Below are 15,814 nucleotides of genomic sequence, written 5' to 3'. Positions count from 1 at the left end.
ATTCCGAAGCGTTTTTCTTTATATTGCACCAATCAATGAAACCAAATGATGGATTCCCAAGTATTTCCACACATTTAACTTCCTCACAAGATGTTCCACGTATACACACTTTCGGTGGGAAAATTATTCAAGCCCCACTCGCACAATCACTTTCTTCAATGGACCATCCACCTGTAGAGTAATGAATTTTTATTGCGTTTTATGTGATTACTAAATTTCAATTTATTTTTGAAAAAGTGTTGTACTCTTAAAATTATTTTTTATTGTTTCTTAAATAATTATTAAATTCGATCGAATCGAAATTAGATCGAACCGATCGATTCGATCGGAATCTTGATGAACAAGATCCTAGTTCGATCGAATTATTATAATTGGATCAATACACAATTGAACCATCATTAGCTCATTTGAACGGGCTGAATTTTGCTAAACTCTAGTTAAAAACGATTGGATTAAATTAGTTGATTTTCTTACAAACTTTCAACAAATATTTTGAAAATTTATACGAAGGAGAATGCATAATTTTGAACCAAGGACTTCAAGTTTGCATGCGTCATGCTTTTTCATTGGAAATAATTTTGATACAATTGTTGTCTCCTGATATATATATATATCCTATACACGTACTTTTAGATTATATATTTTTATTTTTTTCCGGAAACACATTAAATATTAATTATCTTTATAAAATATGACAAACATAGGTGAATTTTTATATTAAAGATCAAATAACAGGGAAACTTATTGATCTTATATTCTATTTTTAAAAAAAGAAATTTTGAGAATTCATATATTTTAATTAATAAATAAATTTTTAATTTAGAATCTATTTTAACTTTAGAATTTATATTTATATATATGCCTTTATTAAAGAAGAAGAAGTTTTGTTTTACATTTTGACCGTGCATTCCAATAGTAATCAATTGAACCAGTGACCCCCTAATATGGTGCTTTGACGAGGTTGATGATTGGGGTGAGACTGATAACTATGGTTCCTTTCGTGAATCTCCTTCCATAAAATTAATGCATTAGTTGATGTGACAAATGGCATGACTTTTATTAAATCTCCTCGAATATTATCCATTATTATACCTCCACCTAAATTACTTGATTATTGCTTTTCTTTTTGTTTTCAAGTTAAGAGCGAAAATGGATTTTTTTTTTTTTTTTTGGTCAATAAATCGTTTATTTCTATCTACAATTTCATACACACCTTTTCCATGGTGAAGAGATAATGTTAGATAACAATCTAGGAGGTTACCCACAAGCTTTTGTGTTAGGTTAATGATGGAGACTAACTTAATGATTGATTTGAATAAAAAAAAATTATTAGGAAGCAAATTGAAGCACACTTAAGTGATATGAAACGCTGGTGAAAGTTCAATGACCAATATAATGTTTTACCTCTACTTGTATAGGATAACATTTTTATTACATTTAGTAAATAATGTAAGGCGAGTAAAATTTTATTCTATTTTTTAAGATAGAGGTAAATACAAATGTTAATATGCTTGCACATAGCTCTTTAAATTTGTGAACTTTAATAAAAATCATTTTTAAAAATAAAATTTTCTAATTTTTTGGTTTAATTTAATATTATACTAGTACTCCTGATGAATTCTTTATATGATCTTAAAAAAATAAAAAATAAGTAAAAATCTAATTAGCATGTGCTATTTTTATCTAGAGTGACTTCCAAGGCTCACCATCATATACGAATGCAAAAATTTCACTCGGAATTATTAGAGCGAAGTTTGGATACCTGATTCATAAAAATAAAAATAAATTCACTCAAACTTTGGCTTTTTATTTCTTTTTTTTTTTTTATAGTAAATCCAAGTTCATTTCCAACTAAAAATAAATACGAGAATTAATCGGCATTACTAAATAAATAATTGACATCTCAAACTTAAATAAATAATACACAATTTATTAAATTTATTCCTGAGAAACAAGAAAATTTTCATTATTAATTTACACAATTTAGTATTTTTCTTGACAATATTATCTCTAATTTCTAAATTTTGTAGATTCATAAGTTTTTTATTGCAATGCTTTAAAAGCTAACAAGAGAGCATTGACCCAAAAAGTAAAAAGACTTAAAGAGTAGAACTACTGAAAACAAATAAATAAAATAAAGGATAATTGCTGCTACAATCCCAAACCTTTCAAATATTTGCAGCTTTACCTTAACCTTTTTTCTTTTCATCCAAGGTCCCCAACCTTTCAAGTAAGTGCGATTGGAGGACTAATGGATGGAATCCATCCATAAGTTCATCAATTGGTCAAGTAATTTGATTTTGACCAATTTCAAAAGGATAAATTAGTAGCTTTACTTTTTCACGTTAGATAATTAAATAATCAAATTAAAAAAAAATCATTTTCCATTTCTTTCCCACCCCAACCAAACTCCCCTACTGTCTAAACCAAATTCATAGCGACCCATCCATTGTCGTCGCCCGCCGCTACTGCCAAACCCACGGTCACCACCACCTCCACCTCCACCTCCACCACCACCACCATTTTCTTCCTCAACCCTTCCTTTTTTCACCATCTTTTCGCACCAAATCGAATCAAAATTAAAACCCAAATGAAGAAGAGATTTGTTGGGATGGTGTTCCCGTATAGTATAGTTTTGATGTAATAAAATGATAATTTTATAATAAATAATTTTTTATTTTTATTTACTTACTATTACTGCATTTATTTAGCCCATATTTGACGTTATTAAAAATCTAAATTAAAATCAACAACTAATTTTAACCACACATTTTACGAAATTCATAACTTTTCAATTATACATATCATCAAATTTTATTAAGATCTACTAAAAATTTAGCTTTTAATTAGGCCAAACAAGGGCTTAATATTGAGCAAACTGTGATAATATAAGTTGGTTGCTAGCTTTGAGAAATATAGTGTGAAAAAATTTATATTTTGATAAAAGATAAAATTATTCACAATTAATGTATGAAGGTGAGCTCCTTGTCCCAGAAGGTTGTAGTATTGAATATTTCACCATTTAGGTGTGCTTTTGTCCTTTATCACATAAATGATTTAATGGTGAAACTCATAGACTTGGAGTGTATTGAATACATCACGTGTTAAATCTAATATATAACATAATCGTACGAAGAATTAAAACTCCACTTGATAACCCGGTATTCATCTAAATCCCTTGACATGGTTGTGTATATTTTTTGTGAGTTTAATAATTTTTGATTTACCAATGGATAAGATCAATTTGATTGATCAAATATCTATCTGCATTGGGATTTGAAGAAAAAGCGAAGTAGAGAACTTGAATTTTGTGACGAATTGTTTTGAAAAATGGATCAAGTGACTATATTAATATTTTCTTTAGAATGGATATAAATTTGAAATAATTGTTTAACGATGGCTAAATTTCAATATCCATGATTGATTTACATGATCGTTAAAGAAAATATAACTTATGTTAGTGTAAATAATAGAGGAAAAAATGAATGTTTCGAAAGCCCTAGAATAACTAGCCAAGAGAGGGAGTGAATTGGTTTTTAAAACTATTTCGATGAATATGATGTTTAATGAGAAGATGAAGAAGAAATAACTATAATGTAAGTCCAAAATTTTTTCTTAAAATATATCTCTTTTAATGAATGATTGTAATAAATTAAGTACCAAGAGAGAAATGAGAAAATTTGATGAAGATGATAATTTTATAAGTTTGATTCAATCAATTGAAGTTTTGATACAAAGAAATAGAAGAATTGATACAATGTAATTTTCAAACTTTTCTTCAAAATATATATCTCTTCTATGAATGGTAGAAATTAATAAGTTAAGTATAAAAAAGAAATGAAAAATATTGATGAAGATAAGAAAAAGATTTTGAATCAATCAAAATTTTTTATATGAAAAACAAATGAAATGAATGAAATTTTAACCTCAAAGAAAAAATCTATAAGTTCGGATGACATGTCCGGTCGATCACCTCTTATCCGAATAACCAATATAGTTGTTTGTATAGTAAAAATAAGATGAAAGAACGGTCAAATTTTGGACCATTGGAAATATCCAATTGATCGCCTTCGATTGATAGCCTCTTCCAATCAACAATTTCGATTTTTTTTTACATGTTGATCCTGTTTGATCTGATTCGAAGGTTTTGAAAAGCATGGACTTTCTGAAAAGTATTTTTAACTAATTTTTTTAAGATAAAATATATTTTTCAAGTTTAAATATTATTTTAGAAAGTCATTTTTATATTTGATCAAAATATTTTGTTATAATAACTTTTATTGAAAAAAAAACTTTTAATTCATAAAAAAAGTTTTGAGCTTAAAACATTCATTATTAAAGATCGAAGTATCAATACCTTTACATTTGAACTAAAAAGTTCTAGTCTTTGATCTTGCTTCAAAATTTGGCTCTTAGGCTCTGGTTTTGATCTTTTTGATGTTAAGCTCTTAAACTCTTGATCTTGATCTTTCTTGTACGTTTGTCTTTGAAGATCTTTTCTTGAAGGTTTTGTCTGGAATGTATGACTTCGGTCTCGACCTTCTTCATGCGTCAGATTTGTGATATTCATGGTTTTAATCTTTTAACGATGATTGATCACTATATAATGGATGCTTTGCTTACTATAATCACTTGAAATTCAATCGTTAGCAAACAATATTAACATGTTTGTTATAATCAAAACTTTAAGATTATAATCAATCATAACTCAACAAAATTTTCCCCTTTTGATTATAACAAACAAAACCATTTGTAAAGTGATATCAACAAAGGACAAGGAGTAAAGATATCGTATATAAAGCATATTCCCTCTATCTTTTACAAATCAATTTCAAACAAGGTTAACTTGTTTGTTATATTCAAAAACTTTCCTTTTTAACTATGACAAGCAAGATGATTTGTGATGTAAGATCAAACAAATGATAAGGAATATAAATCTTAAATTTAGCATGTAATTCACATATTCCTCCTATCTATTACAAACCAATAGCCATTCATTTAAATCATTTCATCAAAAGAAATTATCATCACATTTTCCCCATTTTGAAAGCTTTTCAAATCTTTTTCAAATGCATCTTACTTTTTTCAAATTTATTTATTCAATTTTTCCCTTTTGGCATAAGCAAAAAGGTAGCATATAAAAGAATAAGAGAATGGCATATAAGATCAACAATTTTAATCAATCATAGGAAATAAAAACATTCCCCTCAATTAAGCGCAAAATGTCAAAAGCACAATCAATTGGATAAATTTTATATAAATTTAAACTAATAATGTACATAGAATCAATTATGTAAGAAAATTAATTTAGCCATATACGTCAAATTCATTAATGATTCCGCAATCCTCTTCAAATACATGAAAATCTATCAAATTCTAGAGGTTTAGTGAGAATAATGGTCAATTGTTTTTTCATGTAGCTAAGTAAATCAATGTGGGATCCCTTGGGTATCAAAGACCTAATGTTCTAGTGCCATTAAGATCTCAAAATTTGTTTTATAGCACAAAGGTGTGATACTTTAAGATTGGATTAAAATTTAGCATATACATATTAAATATAATATTGGGTCTATTTACGGTTAGGTAAAGAAGGGTTTCGATCATAGCTCAATATTTTGCTATGTCTAGAGATGTATCCTAATCGTCTTTGTCTAACTTAATTGATGAACTCATTGGAGTATTCATTGGCTCTAACTCCTCCATTTCTTAGGTAGTGATGGTTCACTTTTATTCTTTGAAATATTCTACTTCAACTTGTTGGATATTTGCCTCTTTCTTATGTTGATCTTCAAGAATTTTAGGATCTTCCTTATTTTGATTTTGGATGTTCATTTTCACTAAAGGAATCTCTAAACCTGCATCATGAGCAATACCTTTCTCTTAATCAAGAAGATTAGCTTCATTAAAAATTATATTCATGGATTCTTCAATAACTAAAGTTCTTTTGGTTGAAGACTCGATAAGCTTTGCTTATAAATGAATAACCAAGAAAGACTCCAATATTGAATTTTGAACAAAAATTTTCAAGTTCTCTTTTGTGATTAAGATAAAACATTTTCAACCAAATACTTCAAAATAACCGATATTGGGAACTCTATTTTTCAAAGCTCATATGGAGTATTTGTTTTCTTTCAACTAACTAATACTCGATTCATAATATGACAAGTGTCAATGGCTTGGGTTCAAAAGTATTGTAGTAGACCATTTTCATTTATGATAGTCCAATCCATTTCTTGCAATGCGTGAATCTTCCTTTCCACCACATCATTTTTTTTTTTTTTTTTTGAGAAGTAGTAGCGAGTAAATTTTGTTCATAGTCATTAAATTTGCAAAAATCATCAGATGCAATATTGTCAATTTCTCTATCATGATTACTCCAAAATTATAATAATGATGTACCCATTTTCATTTTTTAACCTTTTTACAAAAATGTTTAAATCCATTCAAAGCATCAGCTTTTAGGTTCTAAAATAGGACTCAAATAAATTTAGAAAAGTCATCACCAATGACGAAAGCATAATATTTACCACTTAAGCTTGCCGTTCTAGATGATCCAAAAAGACCCATATAGAGAAGTCATAAAGATCTTGTTGTTCAATAATATTGTTTTCATTTGAAAGATCTCTTCATTTATTTTCCAAATTTTCATGCATCACAAATTTTATCTTTCTTAAATTTGAAATTTGGGAAACCTATAACAAAATAATTTGTGAAAATTTTTGAAAGTAGGTTCATGCTAACATGACCTAATCTTTAATACCGCAATCAAGTATCATCTTTTAAACTTGATAAACAATTTTTATGACATAAAACATCCTTACATCAACTTCCTATAAATATCTTCTCAAAATATTTTTCTCTTTTAAGGAATAACTGTTATAAATTAAGTAACAAGAGAAAAATGAGAAATTTTGATGAATATGATGATTTTACAAGTTTGATTCAAATCAATCAAAGTTTTGATATAGAGAAGTAAAAGAAATGATACAATGTAAGTTCAAAATTTTTCTTCAAAATATATCTTTCTTCTATGAATGATAAAAATAAGTTAAGTACAAAATGAGAGATAAAAATTTTGATGAAGATGATGAAAAGAGCTTCAATCAATCAAAAATTTTTATATGAAGAAATAAATAAAAATGTAAGATCGAAGAATTTTCTCAAAATATATCTTACTTAGTTTCTCTTGAAAGTCTCTAAGGTCTCTCCAATGTTCCCCAAAACACTGAAATGCTCCAAAAAATGGTGAAAAGCAACTTCAATGCAGCACTAAGCTTTGCACTATTTTGGTGCAAATGGTCAAAAGTCATTTTTACCCTTTATTTTCATTTCCCAAATAAATTGATTAAGGGTATTTGTATCATTGAAATTAATGAATAAATTAAAATAAGAGTACAAAAAATTAAAATATAACAAACAGATTATTTAAAATTAACACGAAATATATTAAACGATGACGTATATACATTAATCTAAATTCGAAATGCATTAATTGATCAATTGTGGGAAGAACATACGAATTTTGAGATTTAAATTGCAATGATATTTCGACTTCGTAATATCATAATATCAAAATTCGAAATGCATTTCACTATTTTTTACTGGCATGATTTAATATTTTCATTTTTGTATTGTTTTTTACTAATTGTACTATGTTTTTTAAATTTATTAATGAATTTAATCTTTTCCTTAATTTAATGTAATTATTTATTTAGCAATTAATGTATTTATAAAATAAATAAATAAACTATTTCAAATAAATAAATTATTAAGAATAAAAAAGAGAAGAAAATGGTTAAACACTGTTCATTTGTCATAAGTTTTGTTGTAATGGTTATTTCAGTTTGGTATAAGATTTGTTGCAAAATGGTGCATATTTTGGGTGCAGGAATGGAGAAGGCCTAAAGAATGAAAGAGTAGGTTATCGTGATGATACCTTTCTTAGTGGAAAATCGGAAAAGACTTCGCTTCATCACAAGACAGATTATTTCTAGAGTTTAAAATGTCTAAAAAAATCTGTAAGTTTAGATAACATGTCCAGTCGATTGTCTCTTATCTAGATGACCAATATAGCCATTTGTATAATGAAAATTAGATGTCAGAATGGTCAAATTTTGGATTGTTGAAAATATATCATCAACCTCTTCTTTTGGCCAGTCCCTCGCCTCTGATCGACCTCTTCTTCCGACTGGTGAGTCGTCCAGCAGTTTCGATCTTTTTATGTTTTGACCCTATTTGATCCAATTCGAAAATTTTTAAAATTTGGGCTTTTGAAAAATATTTTTAACTAAATGTTTAAGATAAAATATATTTTTCAAGTTTAAATATCATTTTAAAAAGTCATTTTTATATTTGATAAAAAATATTGTCATAATAACTTTTAGGGCAAAAATAACTTTTAATGCATAAAAATATTTTGAGTGTTGTAAAAGTGACGAAAAGAGAAGAGAATATAGAGAAATCAATTGACTTGTGTGTGTTTTATTAAGAACCAAAGCCTTATATTTATAAAGTAGAATCAGAGATACAACAGTAATAATTTCTAGGGCTTTAGGAGTATAATTGTTATTCATCTCTAAACCCTAATAAGCTTACTTTTTGCAACACTCCTTTCTGATTGACACATTATAAGATATTTGCTCGTTAAAACCTTGTTTGATAAAAATCCAATGGAAAAAAATCAAACGAAGGAAAAAGAGTAAGTTATTTTGGAGTACTAAAAATAAATGGTGCCTTATTAAAACCTTGTTAGGAAAACTCAGTAGGACAAAACCTAAGCGAAGGAAAAAGAGTACCAATACTCCCCTTGATGTTGATTACTGAAGATGTTTGAGTCGACGCATTCTGATATCATGAACAAATTTCTGGAATGTAGATGTTGACAGTGTTTTTGTGAATAAATCGGCCACATTGCCACTTGAGAAAATTTGTTGGATATCAATATCGTCTCTTCTGAAACTCATGTGTATGATAGAATTTTGGAGAAATATATTTCGTCCTTTCACCTTTGATATAGACTCTTTTGAGTTGTGCAATAAAAGTTACATTGTCTTCATACAAAATTATTAGCTATTTTTTGTTGGAGTTAACCCACATGATGCTTGGATATGATGGGTCATGTCCTCAACCATACACATTATTAGCTTGCTTCATGAATTGCAATAACTTTAAAATGATTTGAAGATGTTGCTGTCAAGGATTGCTTCACGGATCTCCATGATATAACTGTTCCTCCACGTGTAAACACATATCTTGTTTGTGATTTAGCTTTATGTGGGTCAGAGAGATAACATACATCTGTATATCCCACTAAAGCAGATCCTGACTTTTGAGAATAAAATAATCACAAATCAATAATATCCTTTAGATAATGAAAAATATGTTTAACACCATTCCAATATTTTTGAGTTGGTGTAGAACTATATCTTGCAAAGAAACTTACAGAAAAAGTTATGTCAAGTTGAGTGCAATTTACAAGATAACTTAATGCTCCAATTGAACTAGGGTATAGTACTTCAGGACCAAGAACCTTTTCAACATCTTCAAGTGGACGAAATGGGTCATTTTTCACATTGACTGATCGAATAACTATGGTGATGCCAGTGGATGTGCATTATCCATATAAAAGCGTTTTAAAACCTTTTTTTTATATATAGATTGATGAACAAATAATCTTTTTGGAAGATGTTTAATTTGCAACCCAAGACAAAATTTGATTTTTCCCAAATCTTTCTTTTCAAATTCATTTTTCAAATAATAAGCAGCTTTGTTGAGCTCTTCAGGAGTTTCAATTAAATTTAAATCATCAACCATAATTGAAAATCCAATATTTATTTTCTTTATGAAAACATATGGGCGGACATGGTCATTTTCAAAGCATTCATTCAACAAATATTCGCTAAGATGATTATACCACATGCGTCGAGATTGTTTTAATTAATATAATGATCTAAAAACATGGTTTTCGGGCATGTATCATTTTAATTATGTTTCAGGCATATTAAATATTTCAAAGATAACATTAATAATCATGTAAGATCAATTGATTATCACGTATTTCAAATTTCCTGTATCATCAAGATAATATGGTATAGACTCGTGATTCAATCCATGATGATCTTTGCGAAATTCACTATGTTGAGAGTCGTGTATTACACATTACGACTTCATTTTTCTCATTTCCTTTTCGTATAAATATAAACCTTTAGATTTTCGGACTACATGTCCAAAAATTTTGTGTTTATCTAGTAAATTCAATTTAAGATTGCGTCTCCTTTTATTTGGCCAAACATTATTTCGATCGATATATTTCGACGCATTTATTTCGATTCCTCGCGATTCACATAAGATACTGTATATAATATACAAAATTATTGTCGACAACTTTTTTTCTCGTTCGATTCTCTATCTTTCCCACAGTGACATAATTTATTTAGATATCTTAATTTTCAACATATTAACATCTCAACCTCTTCTGGGGCTTTATAATTTGTTATGTTTAAATACTCATTAAAAGTATATGCATCCTTAATGAAACTATTTTTGCTAATTGCTCCATTTTCATTTGAAGATTTTTATATTATAATCGAATACCATCACGCTTCAGGCATACTTATATCAAATGTAATGCTAACAAATTGTCCCCTAAGACATCAATTCGCATTGGAGCATTAAAAATTGGTGCGTGAGACATTGTTGATCTCTATGATCAATAAACACATCTAAATAAATTATCTTTCGAACTTCTGGCTCGAATGATATTTAGCGAGGATTTAGATGATGCATTTATATATTATTTTCAACTTCTTAATTCCTCCACTAATGCTGAGAGAATTTTCCAATCAAATTAATAATCATTTTTTCAGTGTTATGAAATATCGTCCATTTGAAATAATAGTTCAAACTACGTATTTATTTTCAGCATTCTTTATTTTCCATCTTAGTATATTGTGGTGTTCGATTTTTACATATACTATACCATAAAAAATAATTAGATAGAAAAATTAGGATATAACCATAAGCTGATTATAATATGGAAAACTGTGATTTTGACATGATGCATAATATAATTCCCTAAATAAAACTATGAAATACTTTATTCTCAATTAAATTAATTGGATGCATTTAACAAAGAATAATGTTAAACCATTCATCGACATCTCACTAACACTTATTAAAATGTTAAGATTTATGTCCACTAGTATTAACAAGATATAGTCTTGATTATATAATCTGAAAATTATGCTCATAACTTGAGCAATAATTTCGCAAAACTTCAGATTGCGAACACCATGCAATCATCTAATATTTGTGTCAAATTTAATATATACAAATAATATTTAGATGGTTAATATGTTGGGTGACGGGGCCCTATATATCACCCTAATTAATTTTCAGCATTATAGGGAATTCAATCACTATTTTAGCTAGCGATATTTAATGATCAATTAACGATAAAAACAACAAATAATATATAGGAATTCATTGGATTGAACAATCTTCTGATTTTTCAATTAATATCCATTAAAAAATTTTAATTTCGCATCATTATTGATCTAGTGATAGTCCAATTGGTCATACCGAATAATAAAATCAAATTGAACTTCTAGTTCAATATAGTATATAATTCAATTATTTAATCTCGAAAAATATATTAAATATTATATAATCATATATCATTCAAGTTGTCAAACTAATCAATGTTCTAACGACATTAGTTATATGTTTTCTTTCAGGGATAAACATGAATTCAAAATAATATATTTTTCAAAACATATGCTGCTTTAAAAGCACATTATTATTTTTTTATTATTGCTTATTCAAAAGCAATATGTCAATATTATTCTGGAATATTGAAAATTATAATTCAAGTTCTTCACGAGCAATCAAATATTATTATAATAAATTATACAATAATTTACTCTTCGAGTGTAAAAATATAATTTACATTAGATTATGTGTAATTATACTTTTCGAGAGCAAGTAAGATCTAATTAGAATATTAATGAGAATTATAATGTGCTACTTTGATATCACATTATATTTTACTATTACTTCTTTAAGAACAATATATCAATATTCTTCTGAAATATGAAAAATTTTAATGTCATGCTCTTCAAGAGCTATAACATATTATTGTTTACAGTAATAATTATGTAATGATTTTCTTTTCAGGAGTAAAAAGATAATTTTATGTTAAATCTTATATCATTATGTTCTTTAAGAGCAATAAAATCTGACTAGAATATCAATATTTAAATACGTATGCAGAAAAATGGACACGTAAATAAATAGAGTAATTTAATTCGTGATTTTACATATAATCAATCAATATTCTTCAGGAACATTGAAATTCTAATATCATATCTTTTGGAGCAATTAATATTCTTTTTTAAAATATTAATAACATTGTGTTTCTTCAGGAACACTAACACAATTTTTTTTAATATTATTTTATATATATATAAAATGTGCTTTCTTTAGGAATACAACGAAACATATAATTTTCAAAAGTATAAATACAATGTTCTTTTGGAATATTGATATTAACGATTCATTCTACCTTTCGAGCTAAATAATAAAATTTATGCCTACATGAATAACAATTTTTGTGTTTAAAAGTATATTTTTCATAGTATCACCTTACATGCCATAAAATTGTGTTTCTTCGAGAACATCAACATTATATTCGTTTAAAATAACTATAATTTAAATTATGCTTCTTCAGGAGCATTGAGTCAATATTCTTTTGGAATATTAAACTTGTAATATCATGATCTTTATAAGCAAGTAATATTCTTCTAGAATATTAATAATGTTGTGTTATTTCAGGAGCAACAACGAATTATTTATAATAGATAGATATATAATTAATATTTTTCTGGAATATTAATTATAATGTTGTGCTACTTTTGGAACAACAAGATGATAAATTCTTAATTTGAAATTCAAAGAATAATATCTAAAAATATTTTATTACCATATAGACATGATATGAATTTATATAGAAAAATTAATTACCAAACATGCATTAAGAAAAAGAATCTTCATAGATAGAAGTTAATTAAATTGGCTAAATCATTTTTTGGCTAAATCTTTTATCAACTTGCAAAAGATACTAAACATGCATATGAATTTCACATATATAGAAATTAAAGATAGAACTAATATGTAACAGATTCAAAAACAGAATTATTACGGAATAATATGTGGAAAAAATGATCGTGTATGAATAAAAAAAGCGAATTAATATGTGTTCAAATTACACATACAAACGTGAATTAAGATTAATATGCATGCCGATGAAAAGTAGAGAAGAATAAACAACCTCGTTATGATGTATATGTACATTTAAATATTTCACATACTACCAAATTAATTTTGGTACACGTGATAAATATTCATGCCTATAAAAATTATTACTTTCACTAAACTTTGAAAAATTAAGCTATCGTGCTGATAACATGTTGTAAAAGTAAAGAAAATAGAAGAGAACGGAGAGAAGTCAATAAACTTATGTGTGTTTTATTAAGAATCAAAGTTCTGTATTTATAAGGCAGAATCATGGATACAACAGTAATAATTTCTAGAGCTGCAGGAGTATAATTGTTATTCACCTCTAAACTCTAATAAACTTACCTTTTACAACATTGAGCTTAAAACATTCATTGCTAAAAATAAAGTATTATTACTTTTATATTTGAATTAAAAACATTAGTCTTTGATCTTGCTTCAAAAATTGGCTCAAGTTATAATCAACTATAGGTCAACATATTTATGCTCGTACCTGATTATTGATTTCTTGATGAGATGTATATTTTGATTAAAAGAAAAAAGGGAAAAATATTTTTCTTGGTCTGTCCGGCTTAAAATTAGTTCTTTATTAATTGAAAAGGTTTCCAAACCGGCGGTATAGTCGATACTTTGAATAATACCAAAAAAAACTTCAATGTTGAGGGTGCCAAGTTCTTGAATTAAAGATTGAAAGTTCATAAATTAGATTCAAGCTATAAATCAAATATTTATTTAGGTTTATATATATAAACATGAACAACTAGTAAAGATTTTGATTTATTGAATTAAAGAGATTTTTATAGAAATTAAATCAATTTATAATTTTCATTTCAATTAAAAAGTGTGCAAAAAAAATAATGAAAAAAAATCAAAATAATAAAAATGTTGAATGATCTAAAGACCAAAATTTTGATCAAGATTGCATTGACGATAGATAGATAGAGCCCCAGTTTGACAGCCATCAGAAAGATTACTTATTTATTTATTTATTTATTTATTTTTTTTGAGTAAAATAAGTTTTGGAATAGTGATTTGTTTGGAGAATGTGTAGTTAAAAGTAGGAAAAATTTGGCTTACATACAAAATATTTAATTGTGAGAATGTATTACCGAAAATAAGTTTGAAAAAAAAAAAGGAGTTATTTTAAGGGTGATTAGCACAAAACGTCCCTACCTTTGGAGGTTTTTGTGGATAACGTCCCTACCTTTAGTTTTTTGGTGGATAACGTCCCTACCTTTACCATTTTTTGCGCAGAACGTCCTTCTGTCAATTCACCGTTAAAATGTTCCGTTAAATCAAATAAAATGGATCTTTTCTTTTTAAAATGCAGGGGTAATATCGTCCATCAACATTTTCTACACTGTGTAATCTCTCCCGCCTCTTCATTTTACGCATAACCGACCCTTTCTCTGGACGAAGCGAAGGGGACGACGCTGTTTCTTCTTCCTACCCAACCATATTTTGTGCACATTTCGGTTACCTTTTTTTCCTCTACGGTGATCACCCTCGTTGTCGCACAGTCGAAGCACGCTTGAGGAAATTTGAAACGAGCGAAGGTAAGAGAAGTTTGGGCTTGGATTTTTATGATTTCAAGTTAGGGATTCGGCCTTTTTTCATGATTTGGTGTTTTAATTGAATTTTCTACTGCTTTATTATTGTTATGCAGGCAGAGAAGGACCCATTACAGAATGGAAGTCCGAAGCTGCCAAACTTGCTCCGTCTTCACCCGAAGCCACTGAAGGAGATGAAATAGGCAGGGGTGAGTTACCACCCATTCCCAATTTTATCCTTACAAGTTATTGTGATTTGTGAATATGTGAAGAGATTTTGAAAAAAAAGCATTTTTGTGAGCATATGGGTTAAAATTTCTTACATATGGCCAATGGCAGGTATATGCTCCTTCCATGAGCAACATGTTACCTCCGATTTTGAGAGATCTTGGAGACAGTCCACCCATTTATGGTATAGTCTTACATCTATACATTTCTGCCTGCATTAATTTCTCCCAAAACTCCCCAATTTATTACTTGATATTGGTTTTCTAATTCCCTACCATTTGCATGCAGGTGCTAATTCTCCATATTTCACCGTTGAATTACACTACGGCGGCAAATTTTATGAAAAACCAAACAATTTGGTGTACGAAGGGGGCTATGTGGTTTTTATTGATTTCTTTTGTGCTGCGTTGTTTACGAAAGAGAATTTGATGAAATTCTTACGTGCAATTGGTGATGAAATATTGTTGGAGTTTTATTATAAGAAGCAAAGGATGAGTTTGGGAAAGGGGTTGACGAAATTGGAGAGTACAAGGGATATTGAGGAAATGCTTAAGAATAGGGAGGGCCATTCAACATTACACATATATGTCATAGCCCCAATGCAATCATATGCATTGCCGTTGCATGCGAATGAAGTTGATGATGACCAACCATTGGAAGGTTGTTATGTACCAATTGTTGAAGAGAACGAAGGAGCGGAGCCTGAAGTTGCTTGGTCAGATCAATTTTTTGAGGACAATGCT

Source organism: Olea europaea, unplaced genomic scaffold (assembly GCF_002742605.1).
Source record: "Olea europaea var. sylvestris unplaced genomic scaffold, O_europaea_v1 scaffold764, whole genome shotgun sequence".
NCBI classification, from domain to species: domain Eukaryota; kingdom Viridiplantae; phylum Streptophyta; class Magnoliopsida; order Lamiales; family Oleaceae; genus Olea; species Olea europaea.
The sequence above is the reverse complement of the archived record's forward strand: the minus strand, read 5'-3'. Positions refer to the sequence as shown.